The sequence below is a fragment of the Micromys minutus genome (assembly GCF_963924665.1).
Source record: "Micromys minutus genome assembly, chromosome: 8".
In the NCBI taxonomy this organism is placed as follows: domain Eukaryota; kingdom Metazoa; phylum Chordata; class Mammalia; order Rodentia; family Muridae; genus Micromys; species Micromys minutus.
In genome coordinates, this window is record NC_137977.1 from 54390475 (window position 1) to 54403335 (window position 12861).

At 43.4% G+C, this 12861-nt stretch overlaps 1 protein-coding gene across 1 annotated transcript in view; it reads left to right on the top strand.

Annotated features, from left to right (window-relative positions):
* TCF4 (transcription factor 4) overlaps positions 1-12861 on the top strand; it is a 337487-nt gene that overhangs the window by 157920 nt on the left and 166706 nt on the right. The gene's annotated exons all lie outside the window — the stretch shown is intronic.

The window sequence follows — 12861 nt, forward strand, 5'->3', positions numbered from 1 at the left end:
TGTTATGAAATACAGATTACCAACTCATTACCCACTTACTCGCTTCCATAACTCAATAACTTGTCTTTGTGTTAATAAGAGAAATGCAGATACCCGGTTTTCGTTGGGTTACTGTCAGACCACCAAAAAACAGACCCCAGTTTCTAACAGACAGCGTGGGTCTATTTTCCTAAAGTATATATGCTCTTAGAAGCAATGTGATTGTTAACTAAGGCAGACGCGGGCACATTTGGTGAAATAGTGACCCTCTGGAGAGATGGAGAGTGAACATAGTTTAGGGAAATGAGTCTTAACATCTTCCCCCAGAAACGTGTGTGTGCGCTTCTCTTAAGGATTGTGAATTTCATGTTTGCAAACCAGTGTGCATACCTTAAACAGTAATCACTGCTGTTGAAAACCAATCTATTATCACATACACACACACACACACACACACACACACACACACACACACACATGCTTGCACACAGGCATATACACACAAGTGTGTATGCACTTGTTCACATACACTATATATTTTTGCTTAAGTATGTGTCACTTGAAGAAAACGAGGGTGCAGATAAAATTACCATGGGGTGGCCTGAGCTTGTATACTTCCCTAGAAAGCTTGTTCAGCTTTTGTTCTGGAGCCATTTCTTCCTTGAGAATTCCTCGGGACAAACTAAGGCCGTCTGTTTTCTTCCTGTGTCGAATGGGGGAAGCAGCGTGCCATGGGACAGTAGCTATTCAGTCCGTTTTATTACCTCTTCCTCAGCTGTAACTCAGTGCCACCATCGATGACAGCACTGACACAATTTAGATGACATTGTCCCTAACAACAAGCACGCTCTTCATAGAGGGCGCAGAGCATTTGTGGCGAGTGGCTTAGATTGCTTTCAGACTTGTCCATGGGACCTGGTGCGTGTGCTAGTTGTGCTGTGTGGTGACCTTTCAGCATAGGACGTCCCTAAGCAGTGCACTGGCGGATGTGAGTCAGAAGACATGGGAACATGGCCGTCTCACTGTGGCGCTTATGAGATTATTTTATGTGTAGAGAGACTGAAGCATGGGAACTGGTTGCATTTTGTGCTGTCCAGACTCATTTGCATGTCTCATCCTCATGGCCGGTTTCATTTAAATAGTCTACCGCACAGCTAGAGCCTACGTGTTATTCGTCTTGAAACTGAAGTGCTGAGGCCCTAGGTTTTCTGAAACCCACCTGTCCCAACTTTTTCATTCGGATCCCCAGACTGCCGGTCCGTCTTTACAAAGGGACTCCTTTTCAAAGGAACGCAAATGAAAAATTTGGGGGCAACATTTACAATTTGGAGGAAAAAAAAAAGTAATTCAAACTAAAGTGTGTAGCCAAACTCCTTAATTGTGATGCATTTGCCCAGCCTCTCTCTTCCGTCGTTGGGCCTGCTCTGGTGCCATATGGCCGACCATGGAACATTTAACTTGTCAGATATAATGGATTGTCCTGGAAGCAGATTTTTGCTTTGAGCACTCGGCTCCTTTCTTGCATCTCACTCTCGGCTCCAGGCTGCAGGATGAACGATTGTGGTGGAAAAGCAAAGAAGAGACGCACAGTTGATTCCCCCGAAGACAGTGACCTGTGTGGCACAGAATTTTACCCATGTAAAGAGGCATTATCCCCGTCACTGGCCTTGGCGGGCTGCATGTCAGAATCATTTAAATCTGCCCGGACTTAACAGATTGTGCAAACAGCTCGGAACTGAGCGCTTAGGAAGAACAAAACCTCGTCAGTTTAACCTATGCGGAAATGGAGGAGCTACATCAGCTAACGGGTGCTTATCATTTGCCACGACCTGTGTGTCACTAAAGCCACCTGGTTGGTAGACAGTGTGGACTCAGTTCATCCCTCAGATCTGCAGATTTGATTTTAAAAAACAGAATCACCCGACGGCTGTGTCTCAGGGCGTCACTCCGCTCCGTGTGTCTGAGTAGTAGGGGTTAGGTTGAAATGAGCGTGGAGGTGGCTAGAGAAACAAAGTGAATTGTCCAACCTTGCTTCCAGTTTGAGAGTTAATTGTCAACCTATTTGAAATCAGGAGCTAGTCTTCTGCGAGTTATTTAATCTTCTTATCTGCAAAGAAAAACCATGTAGGATTCGACATTTCTTTTCATTTGGTACTTTTATTTTATTTTATTTTTTCCTTTTTGAAATTCGTTGTTTCAGAAAGTGCTGGAAGAGATGGAAGGGTGGTTTTTACATTTTTTGGGGAAAAGACTCTTAAATAAACAGTGCCTGCCAGTCAATACATACATAACGTATGTATAGCTTTGAGCACCTTTTCTGGAATGACTTTTTCTAACCCCAGAGCAAGAAAAATATAGATGCTTAAAGCAGACGGTTTGTCATTAACTGACGAACACACAGCACGAGAAACAGTCAGGAGTGTATGCTTGTGAATTTAGACATGAGACACCGTGTACTGGGAGGCTGTAAAGCCACAAAAATGAATGGATGTGTATTGAGCATATAGATAGCTGCACACCAAGAGAGATGCTATTTCAAAGCGTAACTTAATATAATTCACACACACACAAATGTTGCATGCTAGAAATTTAGCATTTACTTTACTTCTAAAAATACACGTATTGTAGAGTTCCTAATATAGGCCGCACAGGCCTATTAAAACCAGAGTAGCCTTGGGAAGTAATGTAAGCTCGCTCGCTCGCACGCGGAGAAATTTACCTCTTTTTACAGAATAGCTCTGCTACAGCAGCCAAGAAGCTCTTGTTAAAGTTGCCGTTAAATAATAATGTACTTGTGTTTCTTAGTAATCCTAAATCGAGATCAGTTTTGTGACTGACTTGCTCGGCCCTCTTTTAAATCTGGACAGGTTTTAAGGCTTTAAATGGGTTTGGGGAGTGCCTGCCTAGCCCGTGGCTGCTGTGTCGGGGCTTGTGCGCCCTCTGCTGGCCACTCTTGTTGGAACTGACTTGGAGTGTAGGATTAATTTCTTTTACTCTTAAGGTATTGGGGGGTGGGGTGGGGAGTTGTTGGGTTTTCCTTCAGATTTTGTCGTTAGACGTTAATTAAATGTTGTGTGCAGATATGAACTCAGTGAATATTGAGTACAGTCACTGATTTGGTCATTGGAATTGAAATGGGAGGTCCAGTTCGGGTGTAGCCTTGCCATCTTGAAAGGACTTACTGACATCTCAAAGGGCACATAAGGGCACACTGCTCTTAGCCATATTTTTCTTGCTGCCCTTGGCCTGCTTCTGACTGAGACGAAACCTAGTTTTTCTGAGTGGGGAATAGAATTTCACAGGGGATGAACCCTGGGAGTTAGACTTGGGGGGTAATCCTTGAAGAGGGCTCCCACTGGGGTGTGTAGTTTTTTCCTTGCTTCTAGGAAAATGAGCTTGTGTTTGCCTCCTGATGCTTTCTGAAGGCGTTTTGAGTTTCCTCCGACATCTGAATGAGCTGTGCTCACCTGCAGCTGCTGAGTATGGCAGTCCCAGGGAACCGCTCTCAGTTCGCCTGGCTTTTCCCATTGTTTTAAGGCTCCTGGGGTATTAAAAGAACAGACCATTCTTGATCCCAGGCCGCAGCATGAAACTGTTCGAGGGCAGCTAAGAAGATGCTCCCTCTCTGCACTGCATGATGGGCAGGACCCTGTCCTTCCTGACCGTGAGAGCTGGGCTGGATAAAGAGTGGGCTCTTAAGGAAGCAGTGGTGCTGGTTGGCCCTCTCCATTGCATTTCTATAATAATTAGATTTGTGTAAATGATTACTATATACCTCTGAGATTATGGGATTGAGTAGGCCCCTTAATTGTGGTGGTTGAAACTTCAGGGCATTGGGTTTGGAGAAGGGGGCGGGAGGTGGGGGCGTGTGTTGCATTGCAAATTTCTCTTTATTTGTAAGCAAATCCCACCTCCAATTCCTAGGCCACCTCCATACCTGGAACCATTGAAGGGCTTAGACCACAAAGAGACAGCACAGAGGAGACAACAGAGCCCATACAGGTCTTTCCTGGTAGTTTTGTCATCCCAGGTGTGGGTTCCAGTGACTTGAACATTAGTTTTCAATACATCATGTAAGTGTCATTTTGAAAATGTTATTTTGATTTATCCGAAATGGCCCCGGATAACCGTATCCTGACGTGTAGTTCTCCTAACAACCTCAACACCCCTCACGCAGTGGCAAGTGTCCTCTTTTGTCCCCATGGTCGTTGATGAGGTTTTGCTAGGTTTTCTTGCTTTGGGTCTTATTCTTGTGACTCATCTCCCTAAAGTGTAGCGCCACAGTTTCTCTCCTGAGAGTGACATCCCTCATGGAGCTACAGCTTCTGGCACATGGCATACGCAAGAGCTCTAAAAAATATTTGTCCTTCCATGGTTCAGATTTATTCCAAAAACACTCAGAGGATAATTTTTGCAGGTCCTCACCCCTGAAGGTTGCTGTCTGTAAACACTGACACATTTTGTTTCCGGAGTGCTCTGGATAAGATGAAGTCATGTTTCTGGCTCCTCCCCTGCTCCCTGCGTCATTTCCCTGATTGCCCTTTCCTCTCCTCCTTTCTCTTCCATCCTGTACTCTTGACTTCCTCCCTTGACCAAAGCCTTCTGTAAACAGGACATGTTCCTTAAATATCACATTGCCGGAGTAGATGCTTTGTGTTGTTGGATCAAATGCCTCAGGTTCCGTTTACTGTACCTAGTGTCACGTGGTAGCTTGCCTTGTTTACCCAAGAGTGTGGTTATTTTCTCCATTTTCTTGGTCCTGAAAAGGTAACAGGGTGTTTCTCTTCTTTAATTGTAATGACTGGCAATGTTCTTACCCTTTGTCTGCTCTATAGATAGTCTGGAATACAGAGTATGTTTTCTCAATTTCCCCAACAAAATATAGATGAATTGTGTTCCAATACTAAAACTAGGAAAATCATTCCAGACATTACAGATAAACAGACAACTGGAGCTCAAACGTTCACATGTAGATACGCCTGCATATGTACGTACAATAGCCATGTGTAATGAACATGTTATCATTATCTAAGTTGGGAATGCAGCTTGAAAGGAGATAAAGTATAGAGATGTAAAATATAAAATGTAGAGATGTGGGTCAACTATATCATGTGTGCTCGCAAATAAATATGTACTACGCTTGAAAATTACCCAATAACTATTCCTCTTACTTTTGTGGAGCCTTGAGTAACATATTAAATATGAAGGTGTTTCAGAAATGGTGGAGATGCAGAGACTCCATTTCATTATGCAGCAGCCTGTTGGGTTTGTTGGTGCCATCACTGTAACCTTCAGAGCTCTGTTAGACTGGTGGCCATAACTAATGAGATTTTATTAAGATCAAAATAAAGTGCAGAAGCTTGGGAGATGGTTCATCAAGTCAAGGGCCACAGCAACATCAGCAGCAGACAGCCTGGCCTGCCAGGAATCACACAGAACCTCAGCACTGGGCGCAGAGGCTCACAGTTCCTGCAGCTTGCTGCCTGGCCAGCCTGGCTCAGTGAGAAAACCATTTCAAACACATGCACACACACACACACACACACCACACAAACCACACACACACACACACCACACACACACACACACACCACACACCACACACACACCAAACAAACCACACACACACCACACAAACCACACACACACACATACACACACAACACACACACACACACCACACACACACACCACACACACCACACACACACCACACACACCACACACACACCACACAAACCACACACACATACCACACACACACACACACACACACACACGGCGGGGGGGGAACCTTAGTCTAACTGCTGCAGGAATTTGTCTTTTCAGTAAAGCCTCCTTCTTGATTGTTAAGAGTTCTTAGTCATAGAGTATTTGAGGAAATATATTGCTTTTCCTCACACACATCCCAAGTCTTTTCTTCTACACAAGAATATAACATTTAAAAAAAAATCCTTTTTTAAAATTTTTGCTTGCTTTTGATATATGTACTACAAGATAATTCTTTCCCCGTTAAAGCTGTTTAAACAATCATTTTATGGGTATAGGTGTTTTGTCTACATAGATGCCTGTGTTCCACATGTGTGTCTGGTACACACATTTGGATCCAATGGTGCATGGTGGCTGCCATGTAGGTTCTGGGAATCGAACCAAGGTCCTCTGGAAAAGCAGCAAGTGCTGTTAACTGCTGAGCCATCTTTCTAGCTCTCAACTTTTCTCCATTTTTACTTTTCAAATTTATTTTATTATATTTGTATGAATGTCTGTCTCTGCATCACTTGCATGCTGGGTCCCTCATATACCAGAAGAGAGCATTAGATCCCCTGAAAACTATAGTAACAGAAGGTTATGAACCAATATGTGGGTGCTGGGAGTTGAACTAGAATCCTCTGCAGGACCATCCAATAGTTTTAACCATTAGGCCACCTTTCTAACACCTCCCATTATTATACAGAAATGATTTTCTAAAAAATATAAAGAAAAAATTCAAGCACACAAGTTTTTTTTTTTTTTTTTTAAGAACCTACAAATTCCAAATTGCTGTAGTTTGATCCATTCCTTGGAGACACAAACTGCAATAAAAATATGAACTAGGGCAAGAGCGACATGGAGATGCTGTGCACATAAAGCCAGTGGCAAGTTACTCATTAGACGTAAGTTAAAGGCTTCTGGGGCTGCCCTTCATCCTCGGGGTCTCTGGGGGACCCTTGTACAAATTGCTGATTCAGAAAATCATTACTTGGTGGTTCAAGTGGTACTTTAGTGGCCTTAAGGAGTTATTTGACACACCTCCCCAAACAGCTAAGTTATCCCCGTGATTATGCTGATTAATTGCACACTCTGGAATTAGCGTTATTTTCAATGAAAGATGTTCTTGCATTTGGAAAATCACACGTAGAAGTTATAGGCTTTCACTTGCTTAAGCCCTGATGCAAGACAGTGGCTGGGAGGACCAGCTTGTCTGTTACTGTCTGGGGCCCATGACATAACCCAAGGCACCATTTCTCCTCCGCAGTGAGAAGGTGGCTTTTGCTGTATCAGAGGATGCTCACTTGAAATGTGTTTCCATGAATGCCTTGTTTTTCCTTCTCCTGAACTCTTAGATTTTCTCGACTGAGTGAGATGATTTTGGGAATGGGGCTGTGGCAGTGTGGAGCCAATGTCATCTATTAGCTGCAAACAAAGCTTCAGTGCAGGGCCTGGAGGCTTCCTCTCTGACCTCCCCTCTCACACCTGCATGCCCTCAGCATTCCTTCATGTCCCTGACTTCGTCGTCGATATAAAAAAGAGGGCCCGGAATCTATTTGGTGAACTCCGGGAGTGGTTCTGTTACATGATACAGGTTAAACCAGTGCCCATCCTGTTTAGTACAGTGCTTTGCAACTATGTGTTCTTTAAGGGGAATGGGCTGTAGACCTTGAACCAGAGGCTGTTCCACAAGTAAAGAGTTTGGGTAGAGAGTCCAACATTTTGTATTTGTTGGGTTTTATTGTGTGTGGCTCTGAAGACAGTAACTTCCCTGGAATAAAGGAGCTGATGAGAGGTTGTCCAGATTCACTCTTTCTGAAAGGACCAGACAGACCATTGCTGAGTACCTTTGCGTGTGGGGTCAGGGATAGTTAAACTTGACCAGCCAGTTAAAACTGTGGAGAGTACCGATTTCCATGAGACATTGAAGCCTACCGAGCTGTCACCAAATGAACAGCTCAGATTACCTTATACTAATTTCTGCAAGATTAAAACATTTTAAAAATATGCCTCTATGACCTGCTTGATAGAAAACTACAGACATGCATTCACTGTATGTAGTCCTAGTATATTTTTCATCACTATAATTCTTAAGATTTATCAGGACTCATATTAATACACAAAACAAAGATGAAAGCAGGGGTGTATGTTCCAATCAATTCACTAAATACCATACTAAATGATCTATACTAAGAGCCTTTAAGAAACAAGTTGTAATTTGGGGGGTGGTGGGGGAATCATAGATAGCTCGAGACATTTTCTGTATCCTTTCAGTGAGTTTCCCATTTGGTTTCTGGGCCCATTGTGGGATGGCTTTCCTGCAGAAGATACTCAAGTGATTCTGAGACTCCCTGTGTTGTAATTATGTCTTTGCTCTCCTTCTTCTCTGTGTATTTAATATACACTTATACTCTCCACATAGAGAATGTGGATGAATGCTCTTTTCTGCCATGTTTTTGTTAATTACTTGCTTTGAGTTAACATGGAGACGGTGGCAGTTAATTGTGAGACGTCACAGGTTCTGGGTATATCATTCGTACAGCCATAAAGTATCTAGAGACCTTTTAGGAGTAAAACACCATGTAAATGTAAATGATCGCAGCCCATAAGACACTTTCATTAATTTCATATCAAATTCATGAGTGTTTTGAGCTCTGGGATTTCAGAGACTTCAGTGTTGGCCTCTGGTTTATTTGTACTTTCTTGTCCTATCCTTTAAATATCATCAGCAAAGCAGGGGCAGATGCCAGGATTTGGATCCTGGCTCTATCTATAGACATGTATGGCCTCGGCCACTTCGCTGTGCCTCAGTTTCCTGTTAAATGCTGGTCCTGCTGTCTACCTTGCCCATTGTTCTAACGTTTAGTCGGATAGAGTACGCAGTACATTGAGCCCTGAGCCCTTCTGACTTAAGTAGGGCAGGAAGAGACAGCCATGCAGATGAGAGGGCTCTATATAATCATCAGTGTGTATTTTCATTACCCTCAAACTTGTAGCTACTGCTTAGCGGAGCACCCCTTTCACTGTGCTAGAAAGGAAGAAGCAGAAATTAATAGGTTAAGCACAGATAAGTTGGAATTGGGACAGGGACAGAAATTGATTCTGAGTCAAGCATGTTTACCATGAGCTCCCTCCTCTGATGCTGCCGAACAAAAGGCCCATTCTTCAGGTCCCAGAAAGAGGTTCAGCAGGGAAGTAGCTGGCTGGTATTATCCTATGGGATCAGATAATTGTTCAGCAATTTTGAAGAGGAGGCGGTGTTCTACTGTATAGGTGCTCCTGTTTCAGTGGTGGGTTTAAAAAAATAAAACCTTCCATCTGGGTGTAAGTGTTAGAGGAGCCCTTTACAAATCAGGGGCCACATACCCCAATATGACACAGTTATCTTGCTGACAAACGGCAGAGGATGTGCTATGCCCCAGCTTATTTCTAGAAACCATACAGAGAAGTCACCCATGTCCGCCTTTGGAGCTTTCCATGAGTTTTGAACTCTTCTGTGCGCCCAGAGGCACTGATTGAGCACAGGTGACGTGCCTTTCGACGGGCATTGGTTTCTGAGCCCATTTTCATTGTCACCTATTCTTCTTATGACAGGATACCGTGACATGTTGGAAGGAAAGTCAGACATGTCCAGTGACAAATCATAGATTATCTAAAGATTGAATCTGGGTTCTTTAGATAGTTGCTAACTGCACTGCCTCCAAATCGCAACAACAACAATAACAACATTTCCTCCTGCTTTGGGGGATATTATCTTAAGAGATTACCATCATCGTCAGCAAAAATACTGGCCCTAAATACTGCAAATGGCTGATATTTTCTGCTGAGACTTGGTTTTCAGGGGCAACAGAAAGAAGGAAGTGAATCCTTTATTGATTACCATGTGGTGCCATTTTTTTTAGCAATCCATTTAAATATCGACTTCAACCACAGATTAGTCTTCATCTGGACTATGCCGACGTTGACTTCCTGGATCGCTTACTCTCTGTAGACACCGACCTGTCCTAGACAAGAGCCTGCATGTTGATCTCCTTTGTCTCCAGGATTGATTGACGGGCGCTGTGTCTGCTCATTTACAGCATTCTTCGTATTTAATTGGGGGAAAAAAACATTGTGACACAGCATTACATGTTACTTATATACAGAGAGCACACTGATGAAGGGGGGGGTTGTTTAGCATGTGGATCTCGATCTCAGTAGCCGTCTCAACATCCCTCCTCCGGTCAGACCATTTGTTTCCTGCACAGAAATTGTGACCAGCAGCAAAATTTAACATTTGGTCTTTTTAGATTTAAAAACGACTCGAACGCCTGATTTGCTTCTCCTATCTATTTCAAAAGCGCCCCCCCCCCCAACCCCCGTTTATGGGCACATAACAAATGCCTACTAACGGGTTCTTTTAGTTTTTAAAATATGGACGACAACGGTACGCCGTGCATTAAAAGACTTGAGCGATGAATGCTATCCTTATGCCTCTTTTGAGTAGTTTTAGCCATGGGGCTTGGCACTGCCACCGCTGTCTTTGTGCCAAAAAATATCCTCAGCGGCTGTCACATTCTAGTACTGGACGGTTGTCTTGAAAACTCTGCAGTGAGCGTGGCGGGGTCTGCTCATCACCACTGTCTCCCTTCGAGATTGGAGAAATGGAATCCCCGGCCCCTCAGAGCACTCGTTGTGGTCCTGGGGCTGAGGTGGGTGGTAAATAACGGTGCCAGCCAGTGGATGTAAGTGACAAAATCCATGGCTGGCATAGAGGAGACACAGATCTTTAGGGCCCTTTGTGTTTCTGAGCATACATAGTTACTTAAGGGTCCCAGTCATGGATCTTTCCAGGGAGCTTCAAAGTTCCATTATCTTAAAACAATCATTTCTTTGAATTTGAAACAGAAAATCCATAACAAGTCCATGCCCAATTTTTAATGGACAGCTAACACAGAATACATGATCTCCACCCCGCCCCGTAAACTAAGGTGACGTTTTTAAAATGGCTGCTTTTTAAAAAATCATTTGATATATGATAGAACTAAAAAGATCTGATGTTTTCGACGTTCTGGGGCTTTGTCCGCAATCCCTGATTATTTTGCTCCCAACCAGGGTTTTGGGCTCTGAGGGCAGATTTATAGTTGAATTTGGGAACAAAAAGCTGTAGTAGACCTAAAGGCTTACACTATTAGAATAAAATGTGTCCGCTCATGATCTCCGCAGTGATCTATTTGATGGCAAAGGGGGTGCTATGGATGAAACCTTCACAAGCAACATAATCCTTGGAAAAAAAAATCAGTCCACCTCCCAGCCTCCCGCTGGCTGCGCTGCCTCTTTGGTACCTCGCAGACTTCGACAGAGTCCTGGACGGGTGCCCACTGATGTCATGGAAACACTCAAATTACGGGAGAATGATTCATGTCTGTGCTGGTCTCTTGTCCTCCCCCACACAAACAGGAGTAGATTTTTAACCCTGACAACTTGTAATTTGCAGTGGGTTTATTTTTGTATCTGGATAAATATTTTTTAACAAGCAAAATTAAGATTAAGCAGTCTGTATCTGATATGATACTAAAGAACGCTGGGCCCGTGCAGCCAAGAGTACTTTGGGGACCCTCTGCCTCGTGAATTCATATTTTCCTCCGCCTATCTCTGGCCTCCTTCCCTCTCTTCTGAGCCCATTGCTCTCTCTTTTTTTATTCCCCCGTCTTTCTTCTCCATACCCTATTTCTCTTTCACCCTCTGGTTCTTGTGTTTGTTTCTTTTATTGGCATTATCCTGATAGAAGGAGTGGCCCTGCCTTGTGTACCCATAGCAAGACAAATGCTGGCAGGAAAATTGCTCTCCCCAGTTCTGTGTGTTAGAGATGAGTTCTGGAAGTATTACTAGGTGGTGTAATTCCTTTTGAAAAAAAATGGAAGAAAAAGAGGACATTTTTATCTTACACACATATTTTATATTATAGTTCAATATTTGGAAAATACCAAATCTGGACATTAAATTTTCATATTCCTACAAGGTCAAAAGTACCCCCCCCCTTAGCTTTTCTTTTTGCCTACCTGTGTGTCTGCCCATGAAGTGATTAAATTGTGAATGTCATGTCCAAGTAAATACACCACTGTATACTTGAAGATTTCTTGGTTGTAAGAACTTCAGGGATGGCATGTGACATTGCTTGTGAGGATCACACCTTTCCTGGTAGTAACAGTTACAGTGGGCAGTGAAGGGTAGGGGTAGGTTACATGGGACAGATGGTTAGGGATGTCTCTGTGAGCACATGTAAGGTGGCACAGTCACGTACAATGGACTTGTATCTCCCGGGGCTGATGCACTTTTGGCTGTTGGGGCATTTTGGCCAATAGGGGCATTGATTTTGTACTTTGCACTGAACAACACTGTAGCCCAAGTACAGTTTTTCCAAGTTTGTGCTTTGTTAAAAAATCAGGAGACAAGTTAATGTGGGGGTGGAGCAGGGCCTTAAGGCTCAGAACTTGTTCTCTTTGAAAAAAATCACCCTCCATCCAGTGTGTTACATGACATAGACACAGGTCCACTCTGATCACATAGACATTAAGCCCAAAGATAAAATGACGACCCTTCCTTTCAGTGCTTGTGTTGAGTGAAGAAGGGAAAATTCTGGGGTCATAAATGTTAACAGGAGGTTGCTTCAGCTCCCCAAACAAGCTTTGAATTTTCTCTAGGGCATAAGAGAAGAGTGTACCACATCTACAAAATGCAGTATACCTTAAATTTGGGGTCTTGAGGAGAGATTGTCCTTCAGTCTGGGATGGAGTGAGATTCTAAGCTCTGGCCTGCCCCGCTAGCTTCTTGTCATTTGGTGTGGTCAGTTTCTTTGGAACACCACCAACTGGACTGCATTACTCCTCTCGTAATGTGATTTTGATTAAAGGAAAAACAAAGTAGAAAGTACAACCTTGGATTCTCTCTCTCACACACACACACACACACACACACACACACACAGCTCAGTTGCCGTGGAGATTTTTCTACCTGTCCTGACCAGTCTCAAGAAACATGTGGATTAGAAACATGGACAAGACATTCAAAAGCATGATCCTAGGGCATACACAGTCTCCTGGCTCTGAACCTGGATTCCAAAGACTAAGTGATTTCCCCACGTGTGCCCTGGGT